The sequence below is a fragment of the Ochlerotatus camptorhynchus genome, unplaced genomic scaffold (assembly GCF_037179485.1).
Source record: "Ochlerotatus camptorhynchus isolate MF236.1 unplaced genomic scaffold, CSIRO-AGI_Acam_v1.1 ptg000284l, whole genome shotgun sequence".
NCBI classification, from domain to species: domain Eukaryota; kingdom Metazoa; phylum Arthropoda; class Insecta; order Diptera; family Culicidae; genus Ochlerotatus; species Ochlerotatus camptorhynchus.
In genome coordinates this window covers 3,094,411-3,121,779 of record NW_027040773.1, presented here as the reverse complement: position 1 = coordinate 3,121,779, position 27,369 = coordinate 3,094,411, and positions in this window count along the sequence as shown.

Genomic DNA, 27,369 nt, shown 5'->3' with positions numbered 1-27,369 from the left:
TCTTCAAATCTTCCTAGTGAAGATAATTAACAACTATCTATCGAACAGGACGTTCCGAGTCTCTCTGAGTGGCATCACATCGGATGCTTTCAACATCGGTGCTGGGGTTCCACAAGGAGGCATCCTTGGCCCCATTCTATTCAACCTGCTCACTTCCGATATGCCGGCTCTCCCTGATGGTGGATCGTTGTCTCTGTTCGCAGATGACACATCCATCGTCTACAAGGGTAGGGTCATCGGAGCTCTGACTGCCAATGTGAAAAACTTCAGAGAGGCCTGGACGAAGCATTATAAAATCATCCTGTGGTCTTTGCTGTTTTGCTGATTTTTTTTCTTATCTTGTTTCTCAGTTTTGTCTTTTTATTAGAGTTCTAACATTATTTCAGAAAATTTAAAATATCACTTCATTGACTAGCTTGACATTTACTGTTTGAAAAACCATTTGGTCTAGTTATGCTTTCATGTCTTTTTTAGATTTGTATAATCCATCTATTTGTGTGCTATCTATTTTCATCTCTTCACAGATATACATTGCTTGAAGCGTATCTGTTATGTTGTGGCCACTTCAATTGGTGTTTTCGAGAGCGTTCGTAGCGTTGCCCGTAGCTGATGGTACTAGATGAAATCGGTTGGCCTAATTAGTGTGATGAGTTAACCAACATTAATCTTTTTACCCAGTTTATCGCACATCCTCGTCTTTGGTTTTTTTCTTTGAATATATCGAGTGACTAATCATCATGGATGTGGAAGTAACGCGTGACTCGAGTATAATTGCCATGGGGTTTGGTATTTACTCAGATGATGGGAAAATTGTTACCAGCTCAGTGCACTTCAAGTTAAAATTCTCGCTTGCATCGCTTCAAGTTATTCTACTGAATTCCCTCTAAAAAATAGCAAAATTGATTTCGATTCTGGATGTGCCGTACAATCTATAAACACAGTTCGAAAAGTAGTGTAAATTTCTGTTCAATATGATGCACACAAATGGAGCGTCATATATCATATAAGTTTACATTATATATCATGTAAAGTTCTAGCACAATTCATGTAATGTAGCAAATATTGTATACAAAAGCCCATCTTTGTAAACAACATTGTTTACAAGTTGCTCGGTTGTGTGAAATTAAATTTAAGTTTACGTGAATGAATGTTTACATCACAATTAAAATTCAGAATTTTTATCTGTGAAGGTTTGTTTTAAAATTACCATAAAGAAAGCGAAATAGAGGAAATGGATGTAATGTCAGCCTAAATGCCTCTAATTTGGCCCATACAAAAACTCAGCAATCGACTAAATTTTCAATAGCGACCAAAAATATCCATTAGTACCGTCCCAATGACGCGTTCATCTTGATAAAATTGATAAATATCGGATTTTTAGCGATGAGCCCAATCTTAGATCCATAGGTCAACATTAGAGCCATTTCCCCTACCACAAGAGTTTTGAAGTAAAACAATATTTGGAGATTTTGCCTTCTAGAACTACGAGAAAAGTACCCGAAACTAATGCCTTTCACAAAAAATACTAATTTGTATGTCAATTTTTGACGTAGGATTACGTATTTTGGCAACATTACGAACATATAGGGGGTGCAATTTCAAAACAAAAAAAAAAAAAAAAAATGGACCGCGTTACGAAAAATTGTCAGGTTTTGACGACTTATAACTCTGTCAATAGCGGATGGATTTGAATTCTAAACAAACCAATCGATTGGGCATTTTTATACAAATTTGCTTAAATGAGATTTTTATTAATTTTTCAATAGGTCACTATTGAAAATTACATACATTTCCAACTGTTCTAATGGTGATCAAAATTATCACCGATTGCTTGCAAAAAGCATTTTCCCTAACACAGATTTCAAAATCAAATTCTATCCGGTCCAGCCACCAACGACGGTAGTGCAAAAAGGAAACATCAACAGAACAACGACAACAAAGAAGCCATCCAACTGAAATGACCTCTCCGGAAGCATTCAATTTTGATTTTCGTTCTGGATCGGGTACTTTCCCCGCAAAAATTCGTTCCACGTTTCACTGCACCGTTAGTAGCACTTCACTTTCGCACCAGTTCCAACCGGATTCGATTCCGTTGTATAGGGATTTTCACTGTTAATCGGACCGTCCGCAAACACGTGCCTTTTTTTTTTAGAAGCACTGTCGACACCCCAAGCGATTATCTATCATATGACCCTAAAAGTACTGAGTTGCAACTGTGCGTACCACCAACTAGCCCTGGTTTACCCTATTTGCCTCAAAGCTGTCGGAACAGGATGAAATCGGTAGGTAATTAGTGTGATGAGTGGCTACCTCCAGTAGCAAGAACGATGCAAAATTTCCATTAATCGTCCCACTTCATCGCCCATTCTCTTTTTGGACAATTCCTTTTTCCGAACATATCGAGCGGCCAATCTTGATCATGGATGTGGATATTCATTACGCGTGGTACCGTTCTGACTGAGTCCTGAGTCCCCGGGCGTGGATGCTATGCCACAATGCAGAGCAAATTGAAGACCCGGGATTTTTTTTTAATTAGGCTGTATGAAAACGATGGTGAGCGATGCTTTTCTTCTTTTTTTTCCTGGGGTTCTATTTGTAAATACCGCTTTTACTCAATCTACCAATTAATGGAATATAACAAACGTCTCACATAATTTGAATCCCACCCGTAGGATGACTCCATACAAAAGTCGATCGTATTGTTTTACATTTTATGATTGCAATGTATTTGAACTATCATATGAGTATTTAGTGAATACATGATGACATTCAAAAATCTTTATTAAAATATCACATTTTTTCCTCTTTGGGGCCTAACACAACTGCGACCAGTAATTTGATCTATTGTAGTATATTCCGTGTCCTTAGTTTTGTGCATGTCGTATTACTCCATCACTATTGAGAAATGATGAAGTATTTGATTTTTTACAGTTGTCATTCTCGCATTTATCGCAAGGATACGACTCTAATTGAAAGGTCCCGCTATTTATACTCTCCGGAGTGTTGAAATACCCTCCAAAGTTTTCCGTGTATAGTTTTGGGGAAAGTTTGCATATATTTTTGGACAATATTTTTAGGTAAGTGACATTAGGGTGGGTGACATATGTTTAGGGTGTTCAGAATAATCATAATAAGCGCTTGGATGGGTAGAAATTATTTGATGGTTGGAAGGAATGAATGATGTTCAAAAAATTAAGAAAGGAAACAGACTCAACTAGTATTAATAGTTTTTGTTTACCCATTTATGAGTATATGTTACCCATTAAAGGGTGTCCACGATGAAATTGCCACACACAAAATTGATTCGCAAAATTCGAGTTTTCATCCGATTGCCATCAAATTTTCAGGGATTGAGAAATAACTATTAAACTTCATTTTACCATTTTACTCGTATTTTATTTACAGTCCATACGCAAATGCCCGCACCTTGGCCTTAACCCCGGCCATAAGATTCTGCACAACCTGTTAATCAACCGTTTTTTGCATGTAAACCCATACTTTCTTCAGTTCCTCGACTGTCTTCACTACCTTAGGTCGTTTAAGAAGGTGCTGCTTCATAATCGCCCAGTACTTCTCGATGGGGCGGAGCTCCGGAGTGTTGGGAGGGTTGAACATTTTCGGCACGAAATTGACCGTATTGTCCGCATACCACTTCAGCACGTCCTTGGAGTAGTGGCATGAGGCCAAATCCAGCCAGAAGATTTTTGGGACGTTGTGGGCCTTCAGGAGAGGAAGCAACCGCTTCTGGAGGCACTCTTTTATGTACACCTGTCCGTTCATCGTGTCCTGGGTCACGAAAGGTGCACTCCGCTTCCCGCACGTGCAGATGGCTTGCCAAACCAGGAATTTCTTCGCAAATTTGGACATCTTCTGAGTGCGGACATGCTCCGGAACGCTGAACTTATCCTTGGCCGTGAAAAACAGGTAGCCGGGGATCTGTTTGAAGTCGGCCTTCACATATGTTTCGTCGTCCATGATGCAGCATTCAACTTTCGTCAGCATGTTGAGGTACAACTTCCTGGCACGGGTTTTGGCGGACTTGTTCTGCTTCTCGTCGCGATTAGGGGCCTTTTGTACCTTGAACGTTCGAAGCCCAGCCTTAGTTTTGGCCTTCTGGACAAAACTTCGGCTTAGGTGCAGCTTCTTAGCCACATCCCTAACGGAGGCGTTCGGATTTCGGTTGAAGGCCCCAACTACGCGGTTGTGATTTTTGGTGTTGTACGGAATACTTTTTCCTTCACTTCTGGGCTTCCGATCGGTGGTCAACCGTTCCTCGAACCGCTTAATCACTCGCGACACCGAGGAATTCGCGATTCCCAACGTTTTAGCGATGGAACGATGCGAGAGATCCTTGTTCTCGTGATGAATGCGCAAGATTTTATCACGCACGAGCTGTTCTTTCGACTCCATTTCCGCGAGTTTTGATCACAGGACTTTAAAACCTGCAGGATGTAAATAATGCACTATGAACTAAATCCACCCAAATTTTCATTAAATTCTACCCAACGGTTAAAAAGTTAGAGCAATTTCATAGTGTGGCAATTTCATCGTGGACACCCTTTAATGAGTAACTGTTACCCATTAATGGGTAACAGATACTCATTAATGGGTAATTTTTTTGCTAATTTTATGAGTTAAGCCACTTTTCTTTAAAATTGGTATTTTTACCCAATAATAGTGTAAAAATTGAGTTCACGTTCACTCATTTATGTGGCTTCCATGGGGCTAGGTAAAATTAAATTAATGATGAAACTAAATTTTGGGTAATCCTGATCAATAATTCATTGAGTGAAAATTACCTAACGATCAATCGAATGCAATAATGGAGCACGAACGAAGGCGATGGAGCACACAAATATGACAGCATCAAAGGCAGCGCAGGTTGCTATGATTTTCATCCAAAAATAATTTAAAATTTCCCAACGGTGAAAACATGACGGTTTAGTACTTTTAATTGAAAATCGAAGTTATTTTGTATTTTTTTTTAAGTTTTTGAGTTTTTGAGTTTTTTTTAAAAACTCAATGTTGAGTTGTTTCTTACCGTGTTTGTTAATCTATTACCCAAATTTGGGTTAATGGTTCTTAGCTTGTTGAAATTTTTCTTCTTGTCAGTTGCCAATGTGGTATGTAAAGAGGGATGGCAGATATAATCTGGCATTTTCTTTTATTAGTTTGGTTCACCTCTAAGCTAATAGTACGTTCAAACTAAAGCAGATATCACGTAATTTAAGCATTTTTGATATCATATTATATTACGTTATTACGTTATTAATATCAACTATAGTCTTAACGTAGTACAATGTCCTGACGTCAGGGAAGGTATAGACTGATGCAAAATTTGAAATTTTCGCTCCACAGTGCTTAAACGGTTCCAAATTGGGTCCTGATTAGCCTCCCAAAATTTGAACTACTTTAATAAGAAACTGACTTGGCACAAACCATTTCAAGTTTATATGGGAATTACTATGGAAAAACTTATGTTTTTGTTCATATCTATCTAACAATTCACCACATCACTATGCTTTTAAAAATGATAACAGTGATTGTAGCAAATTTTCTCAGCTATAGCTTTGTTGAAAACTACTTTTCAATCAAATGTAACGACTAAGGAACAAAAGTTATTAATGATTCAAGTCACTAATGTCTTATGATTATGCTCATTCAACTGTTCAGCAGGCAACATTGGTGTTTCTGGTGCGAAGAATAGAGCACAAATATCATGGCTACTATGTCACACTGCAGAATTCAGTGTTGCCCACAGAACAGCTGCTTGATCATGCCATAAGATTATCAATCTCTTAAACAATTAATTTTGGCAAATATTGCGCAATTATAGAAGTTTTCGAAAACATAATATGGAAAATGGGTAGAAGACAATGAACAAAAAGTTTGGTTTTCCCATAGTAATTTCCATATAAATTTCGAATAGTTTGTGCCAAGTCAGTTTCTTACCAAACGAGTTTAAATTTTAAGAGGCTAATCAGGACCTGATTTGAAACCGTTTGAGCACTGTGGAGCGAAAATTTCAAGTTTTACATCAGTCTAGTAGGCATGTAATATGCATGAGAAAGCTTATACTGTTTGCCGCACCTTTTATTTGACTAACCTTATGAATTGATTACACGCTTAAATAATAGGCCACGAATTTTTTAGTCACCTTTCTCACCGGGAGAGGGTATTACTTATGCGTCTTTTCAGAAAAATATGGAAATTCTGGAAGTGGATCATATTGTTAATTTATAATATTTGTTACTGGGTACCGTGGAAGAAAATTCTGGGGGAAAGTTTGAAGAAACTTCCAAACCAGGCAGGAACTGAGATATTCGTTCCTGCTTGATTTGGAAGTTTCTTAAATTGGTATAGACACAGAGAACAGACGTCCAACTTCGGTCAGAAACTTGTGTTAAGATAAGTGGGAATATCGCCGTTACGTAGCGCTATCATCTCCTTATTTCCTCTATAAATTATCCACTTTCGGTCAATTTGGCGCTAGTATCGATAAATTTTCTGGATTCAAGGCCAAATATTTGAGATGATTTGCAAGAGAGTTCTGATGTGTTATTCAAAGATAATTACTTAAAGATCTCCAAGTGTATATATTCTCAGGATAGTTTAAAACAATTCTGGGTGATTTTCATGAAAATTCTGATGATAATTCCAAGTCATAAGAGTCATATCATATGAGCATTTATCGCATCTGAACATTTTTTCAAACTTCTCCCTAGAGGTCTTCGGTATAATATAAATAAGTAAAAAGGGTCACACCTCACCATAGGTGAACCAATTGAGATTTTTCATTGACACACACACACACACTCACACACTTACATAGAGCGATTCGATAATTGCTCAGGCATGGAATTATTGCATGCCAGTATCTAGATCTAACATTCAAATTGACCGAAAAGATAACCCTCATAAATCAAGCTATTAAAACCCCCACACTCTCATGTTCCATAAATACAATCAATGTTATCGAGTTTGGGCCAATTTGAATCTTTATTAAATTTTCTACCCAATATGTGAAGTGGACGACGACGATGTCGATATGTGGCCCAAGCAAACAAAACATCAACAAGTATCATGATCTTCTTGGCTGATGGCAGATGAACATTCTATGTATATCCTGGAAGCAAATTTCAACGGACTTTCCCTCTCCGCTGCAAAATACCCATACATACCCACATAAACGATGGTCTCTGATTTCAGTTATTGGAAAAACCGAAAGCGGCAGTCTAGGTATTAGGTTTTCTTTTCTCTGCCATTTGGACAGAATGTCAACAAATCGTGCATATGAAAAGCTGGAAAAGCAAACTCGCATTCGCAAAGTCTTCCCATTCAGCTCAAGTTTGCCCGGTCCATATTTGCTCTTGCCCTTTGCCAATCGAAAGTAAACACAATTGAATCGAAAGAGATTTTCCAACCAGTCTGGGCAGCTTGAGTCGGGTATGGACTTCCGAAAATTTCTTCCACAATGACCTTTGATTGTTATCTTTGCAGCAGCAATACTCAAACGGGGCGCCCTATGTGTGTGTGTGTGATTGTGTCGAAACCGATGAATGCAGTAGATAGATCCAAGAATGGGGTAGACTGCTGCTTTGTGATCTGGTTGGATTTTTCTCCTGGAATTGGGTAAATTGTTGATGGAAATTGAAAAGTGACTACCGTGCCGGTTAGGTAGACAAGACAGTTGGAGACAGCATTGTAATTGAATATGATAATATGAGGTGCTGCAGCAATAGGGCTTGGATCTTATTTTGGGCCTACTAAGCACAATTTGCCTATACTATACTATTCGAGCGGATTTTTTTTCACGGAATGGAATGTTTTCCCTGCAGATGTCTTCTAAATGTACTTACCTCTCCGTACGTAATCTTACGGTACGATTTGATTGAAAGTAACAAATTGTTGAGATATCTTCAAAAATCTAACACTGTTTTTTGACCCCAAACTCGCCATACAGATTCTAAATTCGGCCTAACGCATTGAAACGCCATTCAAACGCCATTGAATTCACTTTGGCCTATCTGATGAAGATAAAAATTGATTCGGTCGTAGTAATTCTTTTCTTTTGAGAATAATGGGTGTTTGCACTTTCATATCACGCGTTCTTATTGACTTCGTTCGGTAGTTTTTGAACTAAAGTATCGCACCAAACGCATAATTGACTTGTTAACACCGAAATCAAGCATTTAATTGATCTTTCCTGCTCGATAGGCCCAAAATGGGTGATTAGGCCGAAGTAGTGCTCTACCCTACCTGGGACGAGCGTAGCACGGATGCCTTCGGTTTGTGGACAGCTCTTGTGTGTGGTGTGTAGAACAATGGTCGATGGACCTGACTGTGACATGTTGAAAATGCCCAAGAGCTTATTGAATTTCCAGGAGTTATCAGATTGTGCATATGTAGGTACGTAATGTGGGATTTGGTTTTTCATTTTACTATCTACGTGTTAGCATTAGTAGTGCAATTCACAAGCATATTGAAGGGCTTTCAACCTTTCGATTGGAAATGGAAGCTGGTGAAGATAAACATTAATAGAAACAATGTTTTGCGTTATCTTTTGTTATACTAACTGGGGATTAGATAGACTTAAGTACAACTTGTCCTTTGCTTCTATTTTTGATGACCTTTAATTTTATTTACCTTTCCGTACGTGCTGTAAAATTTTATACTTTATACATTGAACTCCCTTCGGCTTATCGGATGTAGATAAATGTTGATTCGTCGGAGAGCTTCTTTTATTTTTGAGAATAATGGAAGCAAACATCCGTATCACGCGTTCTTATTAACTTCGTTCAGCATCTGTCATAGTAAATTTAGACCTGGTTACTCACTGAGGAGTGTGCGAGGCGATGGAAAATCTGTGAACGAACCGCGTAAACGACACACGGAAGTTCTACGAGAAGCTAAATAGTTCGCGCAAAGGCTACGTGCCGCAAGCCGATATGTGCAAGGACTTGGACGGTAACTTCTCACGAACGAGTGTGAGGTGATTGAGAGGTGGAAGCAGTACTATGACGAGCACCTCAACGGTGATGCAGCGGAAAACGAAGGTGGCACGGCAACAGACCTTGAAGCACGCGCAGAAGACGACAGGCTACCGGCCCCTGATCTTCAAGAAGTTGAGGAGGAGATAGATCGGCTGAAGAACAACAAAGCAACTAGTGTAGATCAACTACCAAGTGAGCTATTATAATACGGTGATGAAGCACTGGCTAGAGCGCTACACTGGGTATTTGCCAAGATTTGGATGGAGGAGATATTACCGGAGGAGTGGATGGAAGGTGTCGTATGCTCAATCTACAAAAAGGGTTACAAGTTGGATTGCTGCAACTACCGCGAGCTCAAACTGCTGAGCCTGTTCGCCGCCTATAAGGTACTCTCCCAAATTCTATGCCGCCGCCGCCACCATTTGCAAAAGAGTTCGTGGGACGCGGCCAAATTTTCGAAATTCGACAGGTTCTGCAGAAATGCCGCGAATACAACGTGACCACATTTGTTCATCGATTTCAAATCCGCATACGATACAATCGATATAGATCAGTTATGGCAGATTATGCACGAGTCATGCTATTGGTCAAGGCGACGATGGATCTAGTGAGGTGCGTTGTTCGAGTACCGGAGACATTCTAGAGTTCCTTTGAATCTCGAAGGGGGTTACGGCAAGGTGATGGACTTTCGTGTCTGCTATTCAACATCGCGTTAGAAGGTGTGATCAGAAGAGCTGGGATAGACACGAGTGGCACGATATTTAGGCCGTCCACCCAGCTTCTTGGCTTCGCCGATGTCATTGACATCATGGCACGGAACTTTGAGACGATGGCGGAAACGTACATCAGACTGAAGGGCGAAGCTAGGCGGATTGGACTTGCCATCAACGCATGAAAGACAAAATACATGAAAGGAAGAGGTTCTAGGGAAGACAACGTTAGCCTCCCACGCCGAGTTCAGATTGACGGTGACGACAAAATATTAGTAACCTCACAATTTATTTGAACGTATGCGATCATTTGAACTGTGAAATAAAAAAACGCATACGAACGGTATAACACTCAGGCTGAAGACGACATTAAATCAGACCCAAAATCATTTTTTAACTGTGTTAGAGACAAACAGAAGTCAAATAATTAACCTTCGAAAATTTAGTTTCTTCAGGATATTTACACAAGTCATGATGACCAAGACCGGGATTAACAGTATTTCTCATACCTTCCTGAGCCAATGAGAGATATTGCAGTTAATAATGTTACCCTCAACGAAATCTTACATTCTCTAAATACAAAGGGTGCAGGACCAGATGGATTGCCACCAGTATTCTTGAAATCAGTATCGCAGGAGATTTTTTTTTCTCTGTTCGGGACCTAACACTACTGCGACCAGTAAATTGATCTATTGTAGTATATCCCGTGTCCTTAGTTTAGTGCATGTCGAATTACTCCATCACTATTGAGAAATGATGAAGTATTCGATTTTTTTACAGTTGCCACTCTTGCATTTATCGCAAGGATCCGACTCTAATTGAAAGGTCCCGCTATTTATACCCTTCGGAGTGTTGAAACACCCTCCAAAGGCGCGCCCCTTTGTCAGTCAAAATTGGATTCCTTAGCAACAAAATTAAGGTATGACACCGATAATGACCATGCATCAGAACCCTAGTCTTAACCACTTCAAACTAGGGAACAACGAAGAGAAGATTAGGAATCACATAGATGAAGACTAACTAACCCTTTTTTTTGCCTTGTTTCAAGATCATCCTCGGTAGACAAAGCCGAGTCTTGTCACTATCAACAAGGCATAAAAAGTAACAAGGACTAAGATGTGTTCTTTGGATTACTGAAAAATCCTGTTCCCCTAGTTTGAAGTAGTCAGGACTAGGAATCGGTGGTAGATCTTACATCCCGTAACGTACCACGAAAAGGTGATCTACCCACGTTACGGCGCAGGAGATAGTAAAGCCATTGTTCTGGCTGTTCAACTCTTCTCTCGAATCCTTTTTTCTACCGTCAAATTTGGAAGGATACCGTCAATTTTCAAAAGTGGAAAAAAAATCAGACGCGAAAATTACCGTGGAGTGCTATATTGTGTTGCAAAGTGTTTTTGCACAAGTTAAACAAGTTAAATTACAGGCAATCAGCATGGTTTTGCTAAAGGACGTTCAACGACTACTAATCTGTTGAAATTTGTAACATTTTCTATTAACGCAATGGATAAGGGACATTATGTTGAAGCACTATATACTGACTTCAGTAAAGCGTTTGATAGAGTTGATATCCCTCTTTTGATATTCAAATTATCTAGGTTAGGTTTTAGTCAACATTTATTAAAGTGGATTCAGTCATACTTGTAGTACACAAAGATTTAGATTTGAAGGAGATTTGTCGTCAGTAATCAATGTTACATCTGGTGTGGTGGTTTATTCTATTTGTTAATGATGTAGAGCACACAGAGACGTAGTTAAGGTTGGCAGCGTCCCTGGCAAACCATGAAAATTACGCCCCTCTTCAAAACGATTTTTTTTTTGGTTTGAAAATTGCATTGTTTGTATTTCACATTTAATAGGTACATAAATGAATTTACATTATTACACATATAAGTTTATGATATGTTGAGTCAAATAAATACATACAGCAATACAATTAGTTTTATCAGTTAAGTGACGCTTATTCGTATTATTCGGGGTACTAAGTAAGAACATCTTATGACACAAACCATACACACTGATTAATATCGAGTCCTGATGATGATCCCAACCCCTGGTTTCGATCCCTGGTTGGCGCAATAAAACTGTAATCAGCGTTGTTTCTTAAAGACTGAAAAGCCGATCAAAATTAGCCAATCATCACTCCAGTCGAATATCCCTAACATCACTTAAAATAAATTCAAAATTTTGCAATACGTACCTTAGCTGCAGAAAACTGATTCAAAATGTCATTCAAGTCAAGTTCTGAAGCGATTCCTTTTTTGTTGCAAGAATAGCCACGCCGGAAAACAATTTTTTACAAGTTTGAAATAGCTGAAGCAGTTCATACGTGTCACTGTAACAGGAAGCAACAACACAAAAATCGAAGAGCCGTTTCGATAGTAGGATAACTGTTTTCAAGACCTTTTTCAAGGATCCAATTCAAAGTGTCTAAAGGAGTCGAAGAGCTCAGGTCAGGTTACAGCTCTTTCATCTGTGTATTAAATACTTCTATCTCTGATACATGCTGCACTATATCAATATAAGAATAATACTTTAGCCCGAAGTCTATCAAGACCTTCTTCAATTGATGCATGGGAATAACTGTCAGCCTAGCTGTCAGCCCATCCTGTCAAAAAAAAAATGGTTGCTTCTCTACGCTGTTCCATCTGTTATGAAATGTTGTCAAATATGGGGAGCTCTTTGAGTTGTTGTTTACGCCGACGCTCAATGGATTTTTCATTTGCGTACTAGATAGCAAAATCAGCTCCATCCATTTTTACGATTTGTTTACTTTGTTAATTATATTGAGGTTTCTCTCCTATAGATCGAGCAGACAATGAAATGTCGTTCTTACGGCCATCTTGTATCGAAATGTCCTTTTAACGTTACTCCTAAATATGAATTAAGAACACTCCAACGAGTAATTGAACTATTTGAATATTTGAACATCTCTTGTACAGTTCCAAAGAAAGTAATCACTGTATACTGGCTGCAAAATCTCTGATAAGATTTTACCAATTAGAATTACAAGTGCAGCAGTGTGAATTTCTGAAAGTCTATCGTGGATTTGGGCGCCCCTGTAACTCAGCGCCCCTGGCGAGGGCCACTTTAGCCACCCCCTCACTACGCCCCTGAGAGCACATATTGAATATTCTGAATGTCTCAATATATGAGACGACATGAAACTTTTCCTGGAAATTTGTGAATCGTCTGATCTTGTAGTATTTTAACAAGAAATTGATAACTTTTATACTTGGTGCACAAGTTAACGCCGATCCAGTAGAATCACCACCAACACCAACGGGCACACGAGGAGCGGAGTCAGCAGCAGCACCAGCAACACCAGCAGCGAGGTCAGGTTTCACCTCAGAGTCACCGACGGGTCGGAATGCCACCTTAGCAAAGTTGTTAGGGACCAGCATAGGGACGGTTAGGCCTCTGTAGTTAATTATCAGAATAATAAATTCAGTCTAGAGTTAATAGTCGGAACGTGCAGTTCTAATTTTTTAAAAAGAAATTTTCGATCGATGAAAGTTTAATTGGCGCAGTCGTTAGGATGTTGAAAAGTGTGTGAAGTGCTTCTCCGAGTAAAAGTGAATCCTATTCGTGTGTGTTCGAGGGATCACACTAGACGCTTGAGGACAGGACCCCACAGATCAGCATCCGGAACCTACACAACCCACCAGGGAGACCATTCGTGAGGGCATATCGCGAACAAAAGGTGAGTGTTGATTCTCTTTTTTATCCTTCTAAATTAGACATTAAGCAAAAGTTTAGTGAACTATAATTAATAAGAGTGAAAATCGGAATATAGTGATTTAGTGATTTAGTGCATTATAGTCGGAATTTGTTGCATGTTAACCCGAAAAATGGCAGAAGAACTAGCTGCATTAATTGAAAATTTGACGGCCAAACTGGAGGAACAACGCCTCCAGATAGCCGCACTTCAGGAAAGTAGACGCGTTTCAGAAGAAGAAGCTCAAGACTCTCCAGCCACCGCAGCGGTATCTGCCGTGGCGACTACTTGTTCATTCCCGAAAATTCCGGATTTAATTAGAATAACCACGGTGGATCGAATCCGTGGAGGAAAAATTGTCCGAATCAAAAAAGTATGTGCCGGAGGATGAAATTTCTAGGGTAATGCCCATTTGGCTGGGAATCATACGTGACAAGATTAAGGAGAAAGCAAACGACGCTCTCTCCGCCAGTCATGTTGCACTTGACTGGAAGGCAATGAAAAATACTCTAGTGGAATATTTTGGCGACAAATCGGATTTGTCGACTCTGGTTTACAAAATGACGAGTCTAAGACAAGGCTCGTTATCGGTAATCGAATTTTTTCATTTATGCAGATCTCTTCTTGCAGAGATCAATGCAAAAATCATAATTAACAACACTCCGAACGAAGCGAAGGCCATAATGGGCACATACGAGACCCTAATGACCAACGCTTTTGTCGACAGACTCCACGATTCAACATCGGACCTGACAAGGTCCACACGCCCCCAATCGCTGGCAGCTGCCTATCAAGTTGCCTCAGAGCACGAAGCAGCAATACAGAGGAGGCGAGAGAGAAATAAAAAACAAACACTTGATGATTTGAAAACAAAAACTGTGTCGAACGTAAATCCAACGCAGCAGAGGCGACCGTTTGCATTTCCCCCTGCAATGCCACCTAGGCCTTTCTTCTCACAAATACCTCCGCCAAGACCGTTTGCTTATAATCAAACGACCCAACACAGACCTCCACAAAGATTTTCACAACAAAATTTTAACAATACAAGCCAACAAAATGCCCCGTTAGCCAAGAACCTAGAACAAGAACCTAGATCACAAGTTGGATTTAAATCCACATTCCGACAACGACCAATCAATTTTCATGAACAACCGTACGATTTCCCCAACTATTCCCCGCACTGTGGGACGCAGCAATATGAATACAACCCAGATGACAATTGTGAAAACGGCCAAGAAAATCAACAATACACAACAGAGGAATCTTTTCCTGCACCAACCTTTTCTCACGAAGAGGAGGCAATAAATCATGATGTAAATTTTTCAACGGAATCAGAGTCCAATCAACAAACATAACAAACAACTTTTTACCATTCATCGAGATTAACACCGGTCTAGGGAAAATTCGTCTATTAGTGAACACCGGTGCTAACAAAAATTATTTATCGCCTAAGTGGGTAAACCCGAAATATCGGAAAAAGATTGTGAATCATCATGTAAAAAATATTAACGGTTCATTTGAAATCGACGAATATGTTGAATGGAACGCCTTTGAAACTCTTTTAAACGACCAACCTCTTCCTAAACAAATATTTTTCTTATTTAATTTTCATGAATTCTTTGACGGTTTGATAGGATATGAAACCCTGCGTAACCTTAACGCCGTCATTAATGTTGCAGACAACTCTCTGCTGATAAACAATACAAATATAGAAATACTTAAAAAATTTCCAAGAATGATCGAGTGCCATTTTCAGGAATCGGTTTTATACAAACCCTTTCCCACACCTTTGAAAAGTGGAGATTTCTATATTCAAAATGATGTTGAAATCTCCCCAAATATAAAAATACCCTCAGGGATTTACCGCGCTGACAACAATCAGGCCGTATTTCATTTGATTAACACTGGGCAAGATGTACAAACAGTCTCCATAGATCTTGATAGCATCCCACTAGATCTATGTAGCTTCGAGGAAATTTCTCCGCCCACTGACCAAAAAAGGGTGAACCCTCGACTTGTGAAACGATTAGATTTACGGCACCTGAACCAGGAAGAAAAATCTAATCTGATGAAAGTGCTCGCTAAGTACGAAAATTGTTTTTATCAAGAGGGATCTGACCTCACTTTTACGAATGTTATAAAACATCGTATAAATACGACGGACAATCTTCCTTGTTATACGAAGAGCTATCGATATCCGTTGTGCCATAAGTAAGAAGTGCAAAACCAGATATCAAAGATGCTCGAACAAGGCTTGATTAGGCCAAGTACCTCCCCATGGGCATCTCCTATTTGGATTGTCCCCAAAAAGGAAGACGCCTCAGGGCTCAAGAAATGGCGTCTGGTCGTGGATTACAGAAAACTTAATCAAAAAACTATTGATGATCGGTACCCGATACCGAACATTACTGAAATATTAGATAAGCTTGGGCGCTGTCAATATTTCACAACCCTGGACCTTGCTTCTGGTTTCCACCAGATAGAGGTTCATCCCGATGACATTCCAAAAACCGCCTTTTCAGTGGAGCACGGTTTATATGAGTTTGTGAGGATGCTATTTGGGCTCAAAAACGCTCCAGCCACCTTCCAAAGGGTGATGGATCATGTTTTGAGAGACTTAATAGGAAAATGTTGTCTCGTTTATATGGACGACATTATCATTTTCTCGTCCTTGTTGCAAGAACATTTGATCAACCTTTCTAAAGTTCTTCAAGCATTAGAAAAGGTAAACTTGAAAATCCAACTGGACAAAAGCGACTTCTTGAGAAAAGAAGTTGCCTTCCTTGGACACATCGTGACGAACGAAGGAGTCAAGCCTAATCCAAGTAAAATTGAAGCCATCAAGAAATGGCCACTCCCAAAAACCCAGAAGGAATTGAAAGGATTCCTAGGGCTGTTGGGATATTATAGACGTTTTATAAGAGATTTTGCCATGATCACAAAGCCTCTTACGGCACAACTGAGAAGTGGAGAGCATATTGACCATTCTCCATTATTCAAGAAAACATTCGAAACCTGCAAAAATCTGTTAACTAGCAGCGCCGTGCTTCAATACCCAGATTTTTCCCGACCTTTCATCCTTACTACAGATGCGAGTAACTTCGCGATTGGTGCAGTACTATCGCAGGGTACTGTTGGTAAGGATAGGCCCGTTGCCTATGCCTTAAGAACCTTGACTAAAACCGAGGAAAACTACTCGGCAATAGAAAAGGAACTTCTTGCAATAGATTGGGCTACTAGACATTTTAGACCCTATCTGTTTGGCACAAAATTCACGTTATATACCGATCACCAACCATTGACGTACGCTTTAAATCTCAAAACACCAAACTCAAAATTGGTAAAATGGAGGCTTAGATTATCAGAGTTTAATTTCACCCCAGTATACAAACCTGGAAAACAAAACGTCGTTGCCGACGCTTTATCCAGGAGACCACCGGAAAATTTAGAAATAAATGTCAATGAACAAGCATCAGATGAGGCAGGCTTGCATAGATAACCATGGGATCACGATAGGCGACTACATACAACGAGTGGAGATAGCGGCCCGGAGGGGGGACCCAACAGAATGGAGAAAAACGGAGAAAAAAACAAAAAAGAAGAAAATGAGAAAACCCAAAAAAAAATATGAAGGACGACGGCAAGACGCCAGAAATTGAAAACGGAGGAGCGAACGTGTTCGCAAGGAGCGGGATATTGCAGAGATCACCAGTGTTGAACCTGGAGGCAACAGCGAGTTCCAACAGCAGCAGTAAGCCCCAAGGTGAGCAGCAAGGACACCAAGGAGAGCTAGGTCTTATGCTAAGCCAGGTTTTCACACCGAAATCCAGTAGTAGCACACCCCAAGAAGGATTGCAGCTTGGGAAGACCAAATTGATGGAGGTCAGGAGGAGGATCAATGAACTCCATGACTTCATCAAGGATAAGAGCAACGTCATTCCGTCTCGCACGCTGAGCCGATCAAGTCGCATCGGTCTCGTTGTACGACACTATCAATTAGTTTTGAGTTTTTCCCCACGCGAGGGTTTTTTCTCGCCAAAGTTAATTGGCATAGTGTTTAGACGACTAGTGCGCGAGTGAGGAAGCCGTTAATGATATGCCGAGTGCTTTCATTACGGTCCAGCTTTAACCCAGCATCATCGCAACATCATCAGCAAAATCATCACCACTATCGGTACATCACCCCACCGATAGCAACAACGAAAGAGCGTCATATTGCCTACCGAGTCGACCGAGGCACACCAGCATCGAGGTTATTGACTCTGCAGCAGTTGGATCAAACAATTATATCTCTCCAGTCTGCTGCCGCCTCAGTGCGTTAGGTATAAATCGTGTCGTTTGTATTGTTCTCGCCAGTATAGCATCTTCCTTGTTTCCCTGGTCCAATATTAGATTGGTGTTTAATTAGGGTGATCCAAAAATCCAATTTTTTTTTCGCTTGATTTTTTTTTTCTTGTTTTTTTTTTTATTATTATTTTTGTATTACTTAGGGTGATCCAAAACTCTGTAAATAGTATATAATCATTATTTTTTTTTTAATTTAATTTTTTTTTTTTTATTTTTTTTTTTTTTCTTTGCATGTATTACTCGTTAGTAGAGTGAAACTATATATATATATATATTTTTTTTTTGATATTATTTGAAATTACTGCAATTATTTGTAAATTTTTTTACAAAAAACACCATTGCGGCGATATTTAACCGCAATGGATGAAAATGATAAAGGCGGGGGATGGTCGCTTTCCATCTCAGACGACGAAACTCTTAATTCCACCTCACACGAAAGTCTCGAGGAAGTTGTGGAAATGGAAACCCTTGACGTTCCAGTTGACTCGCTCTCCAGCAAAAATACTGGAGCATATCCCAAGAAAAGGTATCGCCCACAACCCTCTCCCCCACCATCTCCTCCTCGTCCACCTGCACCCCCCACACCATTGCCCCCAAAAACCTCTGCGCTCCCCCGCCTAAAGGCTTACCCAGAAGCCTCGAAAGGCCCATGGGTTGTTTTTTTCCGGCCCAAACAAAAACCTTTGAACATTCCGAGGATCTCTAAGGATCTAACAACACATTTTTCGGCCGTTACCGATATTTTCAAGGTAACACCAATAAAACTGCGCGTTACCGTTGATGACCGGAAGCAGGCTAACCAAATTGTTGCGTGCGAGCTTTTTTCATTGGAATACCGAGTCTACATACCCAGTAGTGAGGTAGAAATTGAAGGAGTGGTCACCGAAGCGAGTTTGACTAGTGATGATTTCTTGGGTCCCGATTCCTTCGGAATCTTTAAAAACCGTGCTCTGCCGAAGGTGAAGATATTGGACTGCCTTCAAATGCAGTCAGTATCCGTAGTAGGCTCCAAAAAAACTTATTCCTTGTCAAACTCGTTTCGTGTGACGTTTTCGGGTTCAGCGTTACCTCACTACGTCGCTATTGGCAAGGTTCGGCTGCCTGTACGCCTGTTTGTACCTCGGGTAATGAACTGCTCGAAATGTAAACAACTTGGTCATACATCGGACTACTGCTCGAACAAACCACGCTGCGATCAGTGTGGCGAGCAACATCAAGAGGGCCCTTGCGGTGCTCCTCCAAAATGCGTGTACTGCAAGGAGAGCCTGCATACCCTGACTGACTGCCCGAGGTATAAACAGCAGGGAGACAAAATTAAGCGGTCTCTGCAAGCTCGCTCCAAGAGAACAATAGCAGAACTCTTGAAGAATACCGCTTCATCTTCTCAGACCACACAAAAAAACAGTAACACGTTCTCCATTTTGCCAGTTGATGATCTAGACTCTGACTCAGAGGTCGGTGAGGGTAGTCCGTTTGTCTTTAAAGGCAATACGAGAAAACGAGCAAAACAACACAACACCGAAAAGCCTCGTAAGGCCACTCGTACGGACCACCCTTCCACCTTGGAAAAATCAAGAGGTAACGGAAATGCACCGAAGCCCATTCCACCGGGTTTTCAACCTTGTAATTATGACAAGAACTTTCCGTCACTTCCAGGATCATCTAAAACCCCAGATGTCCCAGTTTTTCGGCCAGAAAAGCAGCTGAATAATCAGCAAGAACATGCCCCCATGTTCACGTTTTCTGGTATTGTGGATAGCTTCTTCAGTATATTCAATGTCTCTGACTCAACGAGGAGCATTATTAATTTAGTGCTGCCAATGGTGAAAACTCTTTTGAAGCAACTAGCTTCTAGGTGGTCCTTCCTTGCATCGATCATATCTTTCGATGGATAATTCTCCGAATGAGGTCGGGGATATGATCTCTGTTCTTCAGTGGAACTGTAGAAGTCTTATGCCAAAACTTGACACATTTAAATTTTTAGTTAACAACTCACTTTCTGATGCATTTGCCCTTTGTGAAACATGGCTCTCTTCAGACAACGATCTTGCTTTCCACGATTTCAACATTATTCGCCTTGACCGCGCAGATTCGTATGGAGGGGTGCTTCTGGGGATCAACAAGCTCCATTCCTTCTACAGAATCGATCTGCCTTCGGTGACAGGCATTGAAGTTGTTGCATGTCAGGTTAATATTCGAGGTAAATGCCTCAGTATTGCCTCAGTATATCTTCCACCGCGAACTGCGATTTCTCGTCAAAGTTTCTCGGATATCTGCACGGCTATGCCGGAGCCACGGTTGATCTTGGGAGATTTTAACTCTCACGGTACAGGCTGGGGGGAACTGTACGACGACAACCGCTCAACCTTGATATACGACATGTGCGACTTCTTCAAAATGACAATTCTGAACACCGGGGAAGCAACGAGTAGCCAAACCTCCAGCTAAAGTAAGCAGATTAGACCTCTCACTTTGTCCGAGTTCACTATCGTTGGATTGCTCGTGGAAAGTAATTCAAGATCCCTTCGGTAGTGATCATTTGCCAATCAAAATTTCTATTACCAATGGTTCATCTTCTACTCGTTCGGTCGACATCGCGTACGATCTTACAAAAAACATTGACTGGCGAAAATTCGCGACCGCGGTTCTTGATGCCAGCCAATCGGTTGACGTACTTCCTCCGCTGGACGAGTACTCCTTTCTCGCGCGTCTTATCATCGATTCTGCGCTGCGAGCACAGACGAAACGTGTTCCGGGTATTTCCGTCCGCAAGCGACCTCCCACCCCGTGGTGGGATAAGGATTGCACCGACGCGAACAGCGAGAAGTCCGCCGCGTTTAAACGGTTCCGCAAACACGGCAAGGTCGGGGATTTCGAGCGGTACACCGACCTCGAGAAAACTTTTAAGGACTTAATTAAAGCAAAAAAACGCGGTTACTGGCGTCGGTTCGTCGATGGTTTGTCGCGAGAGACTTCCATGAGAACACTCTGGAATGTCGGCAGGAGAATGCGAAACGCGTCATCACCGATTAACGAAGACAAGGAGTACTCGGACAGTTGGATATTCAGCTTCGCGCGGAAAGTTTACCCGGATTCGGTGTCGGTTCAAACCAACGTTCGTGATCGTCCGTCGGGTAATAACGAAATAGATTCCCCGTTTTCGATGGTGGAATTCTCACTTGCTCTCCTTTCATGTAACAATTCAGCTCCAGGAATGGATAGAATCAAGTTCAACTTGCTTAAAAATCTCCCAGATGTCGCGAAGAGACGCTTGTTGAACTTATTCAATCAATTTCTGGAGCACAACATTGTTCCGGATGACTGGAGGCAAGTAAGAGTTATCGCCATTCGAAAACCCGGTAAACCCGCGTCGGATTATAACTCGTACCGTCCCATCGCGATGCTGTCCTGTATACGGAAATTGTTGGAGAAAATGATTCTTTTTCGTCTAGACAAATGGGTCGAGTCGAATGGTTTACTTTCAGATACGCAATTTGGATTTCGGAGAGGCAAAGGAACGAGCGACTGTCTTGCGTTGCTTTCAACTGAAATTCAACTGGCCTATGCGCAAAAACAGCAAATGGGTTCAGTTTTCTTGGACATTAAGGGGGCTTTTGATTCTGTTTGTATCGATGTCCTTTCGGATAAACTCCACTATAGTGGGCTTTCACCAATTATGAACAACTATTTGAGCAACTTGTTGTCTGAGAAATATATGAGCTTTTCTCATGGAAACTCGACAACTTCACGAATTAGTTACATGGGTCTCCCCCAGGGTTCATGTTTAAGCCCCCTTCTTTATAATTTTTATGTAAAAGACATTGATGGTTGTCTTGATGAAAATTGCTCGCTAAGGCAGCTTGCAGATGACGGCGTTGTATCCGTTATAGGGCCAAGTGCACCGGACCTGCAAGGACCATTGCAAGATACCTTAGACAATTTGTCTACTTGGGCTATGAAGCTGGGTATCGAATTCTCTCCGGAGAAAACTGAGTTGGTTGTTTTTTCTAGGAAGCATCATCCTGCACAGTTACAGCTTCAACTAAAGGGTAAAACAATCACTCAAAGTATATCTTTCAAGTATTTAGGTGTCTGGTTCGATTCCAAAAGCACATGGGGAAAACATATTGCGTATGTGAAACAAAAATGCCAACAAAGAATCAATTTTCTTCGTACAATCACTGGAACTTGGTGGGGAGCACACCCGGAAGATCTGATCAGGTTGTACCGAACAACCATCTTGTCGGTTCTAGAGTACGGAAGCTTCTGCTTTCAATCCGCGGCGAAAACACATATCCTGAAGCTGCAACGGGTTCAATACCGTTGCCTCCGAATCGCGCTTGGCTGTATGCACTCGACGCATACGATGAGCCTCGAAGTACTCGCGGGTGTTCTCCCACTGACAGATCGTTTCGCGGAACTGTCCTTCCGGTTTCTTATCCGTTGTGAAGTAATGAACCCATTAGTAATAGAAAACTTTGAGAAGCTGCTCGACAGAAATCCTCAAACAAGATTCATGAGTCTCTATTACGAGTACATGACGCTGGAGATTGGCCCTTCTTCATTCAATTCCTCTCGTGTTTGCCTTCAAGACTTTTATAGTTCCTCTGTAAATTTTGATCTGACCATGTTGCAAGAAATCCGTGGAATACCAGATCACCATCGATCGATGGTTGTTCCCTTAATTTTTGCAAACAAGTACCACCATGTTAGTAACAATAAGAGTTTTTTCACAGATGGGTCAACTATAAACGCTTCCACTGGATTTGGAGTATTCAACGAATTTCATAGTGCCTCATATCAACTGCAAAAACCCTGTTCCGTATACGTTGCGGAACTAGCAGCCATATTTTACGCAGTAGAGCAAATTGCCTCACTACCATCTGATCACTATTTTATTTTTACTGATAGCCTTAGCTCGTTGGAGGCTATTCGATCAATGAGGCCGATGAAGCACTCCTCGTATTTCCTGACCGAAATCCGAGCAAAATTGAGTACTTTATCTAACTGCTCCTATACTATCACCTTAGCTTGGGTCCCATCTCATTGCTCAATTCCGGGTAATGAGAAAGCGGACTCGCTTGCTAAGGTGGGCGCTATGGAAGGCGATATTTTTGATCGACAAATCGCCTTTGCGGAATTTTTCTCAATTACCCGTCAGCACGTCCTCACCAACTGGCAACACAAATGGAATGAGAGTGATCTGGGAAGATGGTTACATTCTATTCTCCCACAGGTGTCGAACAAGCCATGGTTCAAAGGATTGGACATGAGCCGTGACTTTATACGTGTCATATCAAGGCTCATGTCCAATCACTACTCGTTAAACTCGCATTTCTTCCGAATCGGGCTCGCAGGCAGCAATTTGTGCGCTTGTGGTAGTGGCTATCACGATATCGACCACGTGCTTTGGTCATGCACCCTACATTGTGTTGCTAGATCCGAGTTATCCGCATCCCTCAGGGCCCGAGGAAAACAACCTATGCGGCCCGTTAGAGACATCTTGGCGAGCCGAGATCTCGAATATTTTAATTTAATTTATGTGTGTTTAAAACGGATCGATCTGAGGATTTAGTAGTTAGTGTCATCTTGTGTTCCCCCAAGTTGTTAGCTGCCCATCGGTGTACCCCCATGTTTGTCTTTTTCGTCAGTTGGTCGCTTAGTTCGAGATAAAAAGCACATTGCTCTCCAAACCTTGTGTTCTCAATCCCTACCCTGCCATCCATTTGTTACAATTTGTTACCCCTAACCTCGAGATAGCCGCGAGTAATCGGCCCCCGCTTTACTAACGTTAGTTTTAAGAAATTTTGTCATCCAAACAATGAATATCGGCTCCGCAATGCTACGGCAAATGAGCCTGGAAAAATAAACGCATTTAAAAAAAAAAAAAAAAAAGAGCAACGTCCACAAGGCAATAAAGGAAATGGTGACGGGCATCAAATCCGCCATTATTGCTGCCGAACGTGAACAGGATGCGCTGAGGACGAGGTCCGTAACTTCCGAAAGGGCACTGATCGAGAAAGCAGAGTGCTGATTGAACCAGCGACCGAAACGGATGTGTTTTGTTTCTTCTGTGTTTTTTTTTTGCTGCTGAAAACCTTTTCGCTTGCGTTTTGTTCTCGAGTGACTGGAGGTGAACTGTTGATCGCATTTAAAAGTTTTGAATACCGTGCGGGGTTTTTTTTTTTTTTTTGATCTCTTGTTGCTTATGCAATGGTGCTTGGTGTGGTCTTGCGTTTTTCTTTGTTGCCCCGTACAACCTCTATCACGCTGATATATTTTTCTGTTGCTGCGATGAGCAACTTCTTTGTGTGGTGTTAAAGAAGACAGTCCGAAAATACGTGGAGTGCGTTCTTTTGTACGTACGAGCTAGAAGAGCGTTATCAGTGATTGCGGTGGTTCAAGGAAAATTAAATAAAGCATTTCTGAAAACATGACGCTGCAAAGTCTCTAGGCCAATCGGGTGAGATCTTTCCATTTTATCTATTTATATTTTATTTTTTGTCACTGATTTATCAAATGCTCTATATTGACGAATAGAGTTGCCAAATCATTCACCCTCCCACTAACACAACTCTTTCCTTCCTGTGACACCTATGAAGGTAGTATGGGTTCCCTGCACCTTCTTAAGTAGATGTTGGATTAACTTTCCCTCCCTTCCCCTGCGATTGTAAGGATGTGGCCAGGTGTATAATGCGATGCTTCTATTGTAGATTTTATTTTCGTGTGGGGAAAATCACTAATCCCAAGTGATATTTTCTGCGTCAACACTCGATATTTTCTGCAAAACGTATTAGTTGACCATTATATAGCCACCCACGATTTGTACAATCGCATATGCTATGCTATGCTATGCTATGAACAAGCATCAGATGAGGCAGTTGACAATTCTTCAGACTCTTCATCGATTCATTCCGCTGAATCTGATAATACAGATTTAATTGAATGTACAGAACAACCAATTAATTTTTCCACAATCAAATTATTCTAAAAATCGGTAGTGAAGACAACGAAATGTTTCAAGAAATATTCCCTAAAGTTTACCGACGAATAATTACAAAAATAAATTTCGGAATACCTACATTAATCAGAATTTTGCGGGAATATACAAACCCGAAAAGGGTAAGCTGTATAATGTGCCCAGAAAACGTTATGCAGTCCCTTCAAATAGTGTACCGTAATTATTTCAGTAGACACAAAAGTTTCAAAGTTAAAATATCGCAGAAGCAGTTAATTGATGTTACATCTGAGGAAGAACAGGATTTGCTAATTACGCAAACCCACGAATGCTCTCATCGAGGTATCAGAGAAAACTACGATGAAATCTTAAGAAGGCACTATTTCCCCAATATGAAAAGGAAAATCAGATTATTCATAATTATGTGCGAGATTTGTAATCGGAACAAATACGAAAGAAAACCATATAAGATCAAACATGACGAAACCCCGTTACCGAAAGCTCCCCTGGACATTGTACATTGCGACATTTTTATAGCACAACCGGACATTTTCTTATCCTTTATCGATAAGTTTTCTAGATTTGGGTCGCTCATCCCGATCAAGTCAAGAGCAATCCCACATGTACCAAAAGGATTGATAAAGTATTTTTCTCTCTATGGAAACCCGAAATTATTAATATCTGATAACGAACCATCTATTAAGTCAATAGAAATTCGTGGTTTACTAAATGAACTTAACATACAGCAATACTTTATTCCTGCCAATCACAGTGAAAGCAATGGCATGGTAGAAAGGTTTCACTCGACTTTGAGTGAAATCTTCCGATGTAACAAACATAAGTTTGAGAATGTAAGCCAAAAAGAAAAAATATTATTGGCGTGCACTATGTACAATAATGCTATACACACATTCACTAAACTTAAGCCCAGAGAACTATTCTATGGACTTAAAGATGGAAGTGAAAGATCGTTAGACGTAGAAGAAATGCTTCGAGCCAGAAATTGCTTATATGACGCAGCAATTTTAAAAATGACAGAAAGCCAACAAAAACAACTCAGTTGGCATAACAGAAGGAGAGAAGACCCACCTCCTCTGGACCCTGGCCAGGATGTTCTGAATAGACGGCAAGGGATCAAGAAGAAAACAAGAGAATTGTTCGAAAACGTAGAAGTAACCACAGACCATCACCACTCATATGTAGATGGTTCAAGTCGCAACTTGCACAAAGGCGAATTGCGCCGCGTTAGAAACTAGAACAGTTCTCTTTACCGACGATAAATCAACAATCATATTAATATTTTTTCTTTATTCCCGTAGGTTAGAAATAGAACAAAAGAAAATAGTAATTGAACAAGAATATCAAAAAGGGATTTTTGATACTTAAAGGAGGGAGGGGAGGTTCACCAATCACAGTTCAAAAAAAAAAAAAAAGAATATCAACCAAACAAAAAATAAGGAAAAGCTTTTTCGCACAAGAACAATTGATCAGAAAGATAACAAAATTTAGAATGTCCAAACGACCAAAAAGACAATTAACAACCAAACCTTTTGTTAAAATAAAAATATTAAAATTCAGCTTAAATAGCACAATCAAAAAATCAAATCAGAAAACAAACAATCAAAAATCTACAAGCAATTTAAATAACCCAAGAAAATATACAATTAATTCTCTCCTCCGAAACTATTCTTTTACACTAACACCAATACTAACACTAGTTTTAAAATTTTCAGGCATAATGCTGCTCACCATATTTTTATTATGTACCGCTTTCCAATCAATACTTACTGAACCGATGCTACATATTATTGGTCTCCTAAACAGTCCAATTGTTCAAATTAAAGAGACAAATTGTAAAATCCAAACTGGTTCTATCAAAGTCATTCACCCTGTAAATTTAGGCAAGATAGAAGAGACGATAGAAGAAATTACAAATGCCTGTTATAATAAACTAACCCCTACTAACCCACTACACGAGGTCATAAAATTTCGAATCAAGAAGCTGTATTCGACTCTCTATACGCTGAAACCGCAACGAGCACATAGACGAAGACGATGGGACTCCTTAGGAGCCACCTGGAAATGGATCGCCGGATCACCTGATGCCAACGACCTGAGGATCATAAATTCTACAATGAACGACATAATCGAGCAAAACAATCAACAGTACCGGATCAACGAGAACATTAACAACAGGATCACCCAGCTAACACAAACCATCAACCAAATAGTCGAATCTCTAAATAATAACAAGGACAGCTTGGACACCATAGATGCAATCACTACAATGCTAAATATCGAAGTTATCAATGAACTACTCGACAACATCCAGGAAGCAATCACCCTTACAAAAATTTCCGTCACCAACAATAAAATACTTTCCACACGTGAGGTAAATGTCATCAAGTCTGCACTCCAGGATCAAGGAGTGGAAATCAACTATCCAGATGAGGCACTACAGTTCGTCACACCCAAAATCGCCGTGAAAAATGGAGACTTGCTGTATATCTTACAGGTCCCTCAACTCGAAAAATTTACATTAACCATAGTAAGGATTTTTCCACTAATCATAAACAACCAGATCATCTACCAATACCCCAAACACATCATACGACATGGAACAAAACTCTTTACAACGGATAA